The following is a 6,641-nucleotide window of genomic DNA, read 5'->3' as shown; positions in this document are numbered from 1 at the left end:
AATAAATGCTGGTGGGAGATTTGGGTGGATGAACCAAGGGGGAGACTCCAATCTCCTTAGAGCTTCCTTAGGAGAAGGAAACATCAGACACTTAACCTCTCCCCTGGAGAAAGGGTCCTCCTAGTATATGTATCTGTGATCATCCAATTGTGATTCCCTGCTCAGAGGCAGTCAAGTGGCCTCCAAAGTCACACAGCTAATCAACACAGATAGACTAGGACTGAGAGAAAGAACTAGAATGGAAGAAATGAGTGACTTCCCTAAAGAAACAAAGAGATGCCCATTCTCTGTAAAAGTAGAGATTCAGGTATCGGGACTCACCCCAAATAATGAGGACAGGAGACTCATTTAATGAGACTGAACCTCATTATGTCTCTCCCCACAACCTCCATCCTCTTCTATCTTCCTATGTATTACTCAACCTCAAATCATACCCTCCCACCTAGTTCCATATGCCTAAGAGCATGGCCATATTGACAATTTAATAAAGTATGTATCTTTTGCTTTTAAATCTCTCATGGTACTCCACTGCAGCCCAACTTACTCATATTCTATTGCCATCTCCCCGACCCTTCCCTTTGCCCTAAGATTTTCATTTTTTTCTTTTAAACACTGCTTTTATTTTTTGTAAGTTTTAATTTAAATTTCATTTAGTTAAAATACAGTGTAATATTGGTTTCAGGTGTACAATATAGTGATTTAACATTTTCATACAACACCCAGTGCTTATCACAACAAGTACACTCCTTAATCCCCATCACCTATTTCACCCATCCCCCCACCCACCTCAATTCTGGTAACCATCAGTTTGTTCTCTATAGTTAAGAGTCTGTTTCTTGGTTTGCCTCTCTCACTCTCTCTCTCTTTGTCTTTGCTCATTTATCTTCTTAAATTCTATGTATGAGTGAAGTCGTATGGTATTTGTCTTTCTTTTACTAACTTATGCTAAGTGAAATAACATTTTCATTTTTTAAAAATAGTCCAAAGACTGGGGCACCTGGGTGGCTCATTCCGTTAAGCAGCCAACTCCTGATTTTGGCTCAGGTCATGGTCTCAAGATCATGAGTTTGAGCCCCATATCAGGCTCAGTGCTCACAGTGCAGAGCCTGCTTCATATTCTCTGTCTCTGTCTCTGTCTCCCTCTCTCTCTCTCTCTCTCTCTGCCCCTCCCCCACTCACGCTTGCTCTCTCTCTCTCTCAAAATAAATAAATGTTAAAAGAATTGTTTAAATAAATAAAAAATAAACAAAAGTAGTCCAGAGACTTGTTTGCCTATATTCATAGCAACACTATATTCACAGTAGCCAAAAATGTGGAAACAACCTAAGTGTTCATTAACAGATGAATAAACAAAAGGTGGTATATACATACAATAGAATATTATTCAGCCATAAAAAGGAATAAAATTTAGATACATATGACAATATAGATAAACCCTGAGAGCATTATGCTAAGTAAAACAAGCTACACTCAAGAGGACAAATACTGTTTGATTCCACTTACATGAATATGTAGAATAGACAAATTTATAGACACAGAAAGTAGAATAGAGGTTACCAGGGGCTGGGGGAACGGATGATGAGGTGTTATTTAATGAGAACAGAGTTTCAATTTGTACTGATGAGAAAGTTCTAGAAATAGATAGTGGTGATAGTTGCACAACAATGTGCAACTAATTTAATGCCACTAAATTGCACACTTAAAAAACTGCTAAAGTGGTACATTTTGTGTTATGTTTCTTTCACCACAATAAATGGTCACCAAAGAAAAAAGGCAAATTTTTCATTAGCATTATCAATTTTTTATCAAGAACATGTTGAAATGATTGTATTTTGGATATACGGGGTTAAAGAAAATACCCTTTTATAAAAGTAACCAATAAGGATGATATTTAATCTCTTGTATTAAGGGAAGGAAAGAGCTCTAGGATGGGATTTATGAGCTCGGAGGTATAGTTCCTATTCTGCCTCTAGGTGAGTGACCTTGTCTAATTCACATAATCTCTCTGCATTAACTCTATAAAACAAGGTGATTAAATTAGATAATCTCTGAATCCCATCCCATTCTAAATATAATGTGCTCTGAACATTGAGAAGTCTTAAACAATTCCAAAGGGCCTATAAAACTGAAACCCTGCAGGGACTCCTGGAAACTGCCTTCTGATTCACATAAAACAGCCAAGCCCCTTCCCTGAGGCCACACCTGCTATTTGCCCAAAGGTAGTATTTATCAATTCTATCACCAACCCCTATCTCTACCAATTAAGACTCTTTCAAAACTCAAAGCTGGGTTTTGAAACCCAGTTTCAAATCTCAATGGCAGGGATTTTCCACCCTAGAAAATATTCACAAGTTCCCTAAAAGGAAGCTCAATCCAATAGAAAGACCAAACAGTTTTGTGGCTCATCAAGTCAATTCACCCTCTGTGAGCCTTGTTTGCCTCATCTGTTCCTAGGGATAATAACACTATCTACCCCTCAGGGTTTTAGTGAGAATTATGTGCAATAATCCACATATAATGCTTAGCACAGTATTTAGTACGTAGTTTGAACTCAATAAATACTCATTATTATCATTACCATGGAGAGGGCAGTGGGTGATAATCCCTGACTCACAGGGATATTGAAGGGATAGAAATGTGGTTTCTGTCTGTGGCAAGCAAGCCACAGATTTTTTGTAAATAGTCATCTAGCTACATTAGCCTGGAAGCTTGGAGTTTAAGAAATGTGCTTCTCTCTCTTTCTCTCTCTCTCTCTCTCTCTCTCTCACCAGGACTAAGTGTGGTAGAAGGGAGAAGTAAGATTCAACTGGGATTCAAATAGGATTGATATGACTAATTTTATGTACAAAAGGAAGAAAACCAACAGAAGGTCATATTGTTCAAAGCTGTCCCAGGAAAATGTGATTGCATTCTAGAATGTGGCAAACTAAAGGGATAGTTATGGCCATTGCTTATTCCTTGTTCACATGGGCCACAGTCCTGGGAGAGTGTTTGACTTCTGGTTCCCACTGATCTGGAAGGGCTTCCAGGAGGAGGCCCTCTGGGTGCTTGCAGAGCTGAGTCAACTTAGAGAGGTGATCGTAGGCAGCCCCTGCCGTGAGAGGCCTCTGGGTTTCAGGCAAGTGCTCACTGAAATGAGAGTATCTTTCCCAGTGAAAAGGGGTCTCCAGGGACCAAGGATCAAAAAAACACTGCCCTGTTCCCAGTCATGTTTATGTTGGCCTGGTCAGTGGAGGGCACTTGTTTAGGTAGCCAATTGCCCTTGAGAGTCAGAGTCTGAGGTTGTCTGGTAAGTAGGATAGTTTCCATCCCCCAGTAATTTCATTTAGTCCCCATCTCTGAGCAGCAAATCATTTGCTCCAAACTAGATTGACAAGAAATGATGATTGAACATAAATTTGTTTCTGGGGACAGAGATTTCCCCAAACTTTTCTTTTATTAGAAGAAAAGATTTACTCTCAATCCATATTTATGACCAGAGATTAGCAGCATCACATATCTAAGATTCTTTCCAATGATTATCATCACCAGTTCTCCCAGGCCATGCCAAAATTCATGCCTAAAGTCCATTTTTTAATATCATTCAATGTTAAGCATTCAAGAATCAGTTACAATGTTCCAGGACCTATAAAAGATGAAAGGAATACAAAAACAAAAACAAAAACAAAAACAAAAACAAAAAATAGTGGATATTATAGGGGTTGTCATATATTATCCAAAGACAAGAGATAACAAGTGTTGACAAGAATGTGGAGAAAAAGTAAAACTTGTGCATTTTTGGTGGGAATGTAAATTGGTATAGTCACTATGAAAAACAGCATGGAGGTTACTCAATAAATTAAAAATGTGGGACCCAAGGAAGTTAACAAAAATCCCCTACCCCTGGACAAGCAGAGCAAGACTAACTCCATTTTGTGCTACACCCACCATCTGATGTATAACCCCCACATGACCTACTTATTGCTTAAGACACTCCCCCACTCTAGTCAAGCTGCTGAGCACACCCTTACTGGAAACCGGCTCATATAGGAATGCGGAACCCCTAACTGCCAAAGAATGTAAACCCTGGCTTTTGCCCACCAAACCTGCACGCCAATTCTTAAACCCCGCCTTCTGCCCGCCAAACTTGCGCGCCAATTCTGACCAGAGTGATAGGCTAGTTCAAACAGTTACTATAGGGTAAACTGTAATTTGATTGGCCACCTGTGTGTGGACTGACGTGACTATGCAACTTTCTGTGTATGTTACAATCTCATTGGCCACTGGCCCCCATGAAACTGCTACGCCTCTTAACCTAGGGGTCCAAGTCCCTGCTCCGCTGTGTCAGGTATACTTGGGCCCAAGCTCGAGCTTGCAAATAAACTCTTGTGCGTTTGCATGGTATTGGCTCCTTGGTGGTCTCTCGGATTCAAAATTTGGGGCATTACAAAAATAGAACTACCATATGTGATGCAGCAATCCCATGTCTGTCTGGATATACATGCAAAGGAAATGAAATAATTATCTCAAGAACATATGTGCTCATTGCAGTATTATTCACTATAGTCAAGATATGGAAACAAGAAAAGGTATGGAACATTATTCAGCCTTAAAAAAGAAGGAAATCTTGCCATTTGCAACAAGATGGAGGAAATTAAAGGCATTATGCTACACAAAACATGCCGGGCAAAGACAAATACCGTATAGTACCACTTATATCACTTATATGTGTAATGAAGAAAAAAAAGTCAAACTCATAGAGAGTAGAATGGTTATTGCCAGAGGCTGTGGATGGGGAAATAGAGAAAGTTGGTAAAAGAGTATAAATTTTCAGTTACAGGAATAAATTTTGAGGATCTAAGTATAACATGGTGACTAAAGTTGGTAATACTATATTGGATAATTAAAATTTGCTAAGAGAGTAGAACTTAAATGTTCTCAGCAAGAAGAAAGAACTAAAGAAAGAAAAAGAAAGAAAGAAAGAAAGAAAGAAAGAAAGAAAGAAAGAAAAGAAAACATGTAAGATAACAGATGTATTGATTAATTCAGTGGTGGGAATCCTTTCACAGTGTATACAGATACCAAATCATCATATAAATACAAATATATTTATAAATTTATTTATTTTAATTTATTTAAATATATTATAATTTTATTTGTTAATTGTACCTCAATACATACTTTAACTCAAAAATGACCACTGACTTAAATGTAAAATAATAATAATAATAATAATAATAATAATGTAAGCATAAATCTAAAACTTTTAGAAAAACTTAGGAGTAAATCTTCAGGATTTAGGGCAAAGTGTTCTTAGTCTTGTCACCAAAAACATGAGTCCTTAAAGGAAAAATTGATAAATTAGGATTCATTAAAATTAAAAACTGCTTCTGTGTCAAGGACTCAGTTAAGAGCATGAAAAAAAAAACCTCCAGAGTGAGAGAATATATTTGCAAGTGATATATCTAACAAAGCCCTAGAATCTAGAATATATAAAGAACTCTGAAAATTTAACTAGAAAAAAAATCTAAGTAGAAATAAGCAAAAGACATGAAAAGACATTTCATGGAAAAAGAACCAGATGCAAAAAAAACACATGAAAAGCTCAGTTATTTGCCAGTAGAAAATAAATATTAAAACCCAGTGAATATCACTATATATCTAGCAGAATGGCTAGTTTCTTTAAAAAGAGGTGAAAATATCAAATACTGGCAAGGATGTGGGAAAACTGGATTGCTGGTTGAAATGTAAAAGGGTATAGCCAGCCACTCCGGAAAACAATTGGGCAATCTCTAAAAATACTAAACATGCAAGTAACATATGCCTGAACATTTGTATTCCTGGGCATTTATCCCAGAGAAATGAAGAGTTATGTTCACCAAAAGCTTGCATATAAATGTTTATAGCAACTTTATTCATAATGGCCAAAAACTGGAAACACAGATGTTCTTCAAAAGAATGATTAAACAAACTGTGGTACAGCCCTGCTCTGTAATACTACTCAGCATTTAAAAGGAATGAACTCTTAATGCATTAAATTATCTGGATAAATCTCCAGAGAATGATGCAGTGGGGAAAAAAATCCCAAAAGATTACATACTGTATGATTTCAATTATATAATATTCTTGAATTCACAAAATTATGGAGATAAAGAACACATTAGTAATTTCCAGTGATTACAAAGGAGATGGGAGGAAGAAAAGTGGATGGGGCTCTAAAAGGACAACATGAGGGATCCTTGTGTCTCTGGAAGTGTTCTGTATCTTCACTGTAGCAATGCTGATATTTTTATTTTGATACTGTACTATTATTTTGCCAGATATTACCATTTGAGGAAATGGTTGAAGAGTACATGGGATCTCTATATTAAATCTTAATACTGCATGTGCATCTACAAACATCTCAAAATAAAAAGCTTTAAAAAAAATCTTAAGGAGTCAGTAAGTTTGGAATATGGTGGCAGAGTAGGAGGACCCTAGACATACCTCTTCCCATGAACACAACTAGATAACTAACAAATTATCCTAAATACCACAGAAATCAACCTGAAGACTGGCAGAACAAACTCTACAACTAAAGGTGTAGAAGAGGCGACACTGAAGAAAGGTAGGAAGTGCGGAGCATGGTTTGGGAGAGAAATAGATTGTGGCCATTGTGGCAG

The sequence above is a fragment of the Neofelis nebulosa genome, chromosome 10, assembly GCF_028018385.1.
Source record: "Neofelis nebulosa isolate mNeoNeb1 chromosome 10, mNeoNeb1.pri, whole genome shotgun sequence".
NCBI lineage: Eukaryota > Metazoa > Chordata > Mammalia > Carnivora > Felidae > Neofelis > Neofelis nebulosa.
This window is presented reverse-complemented; position numbering follows the sequence as displayed.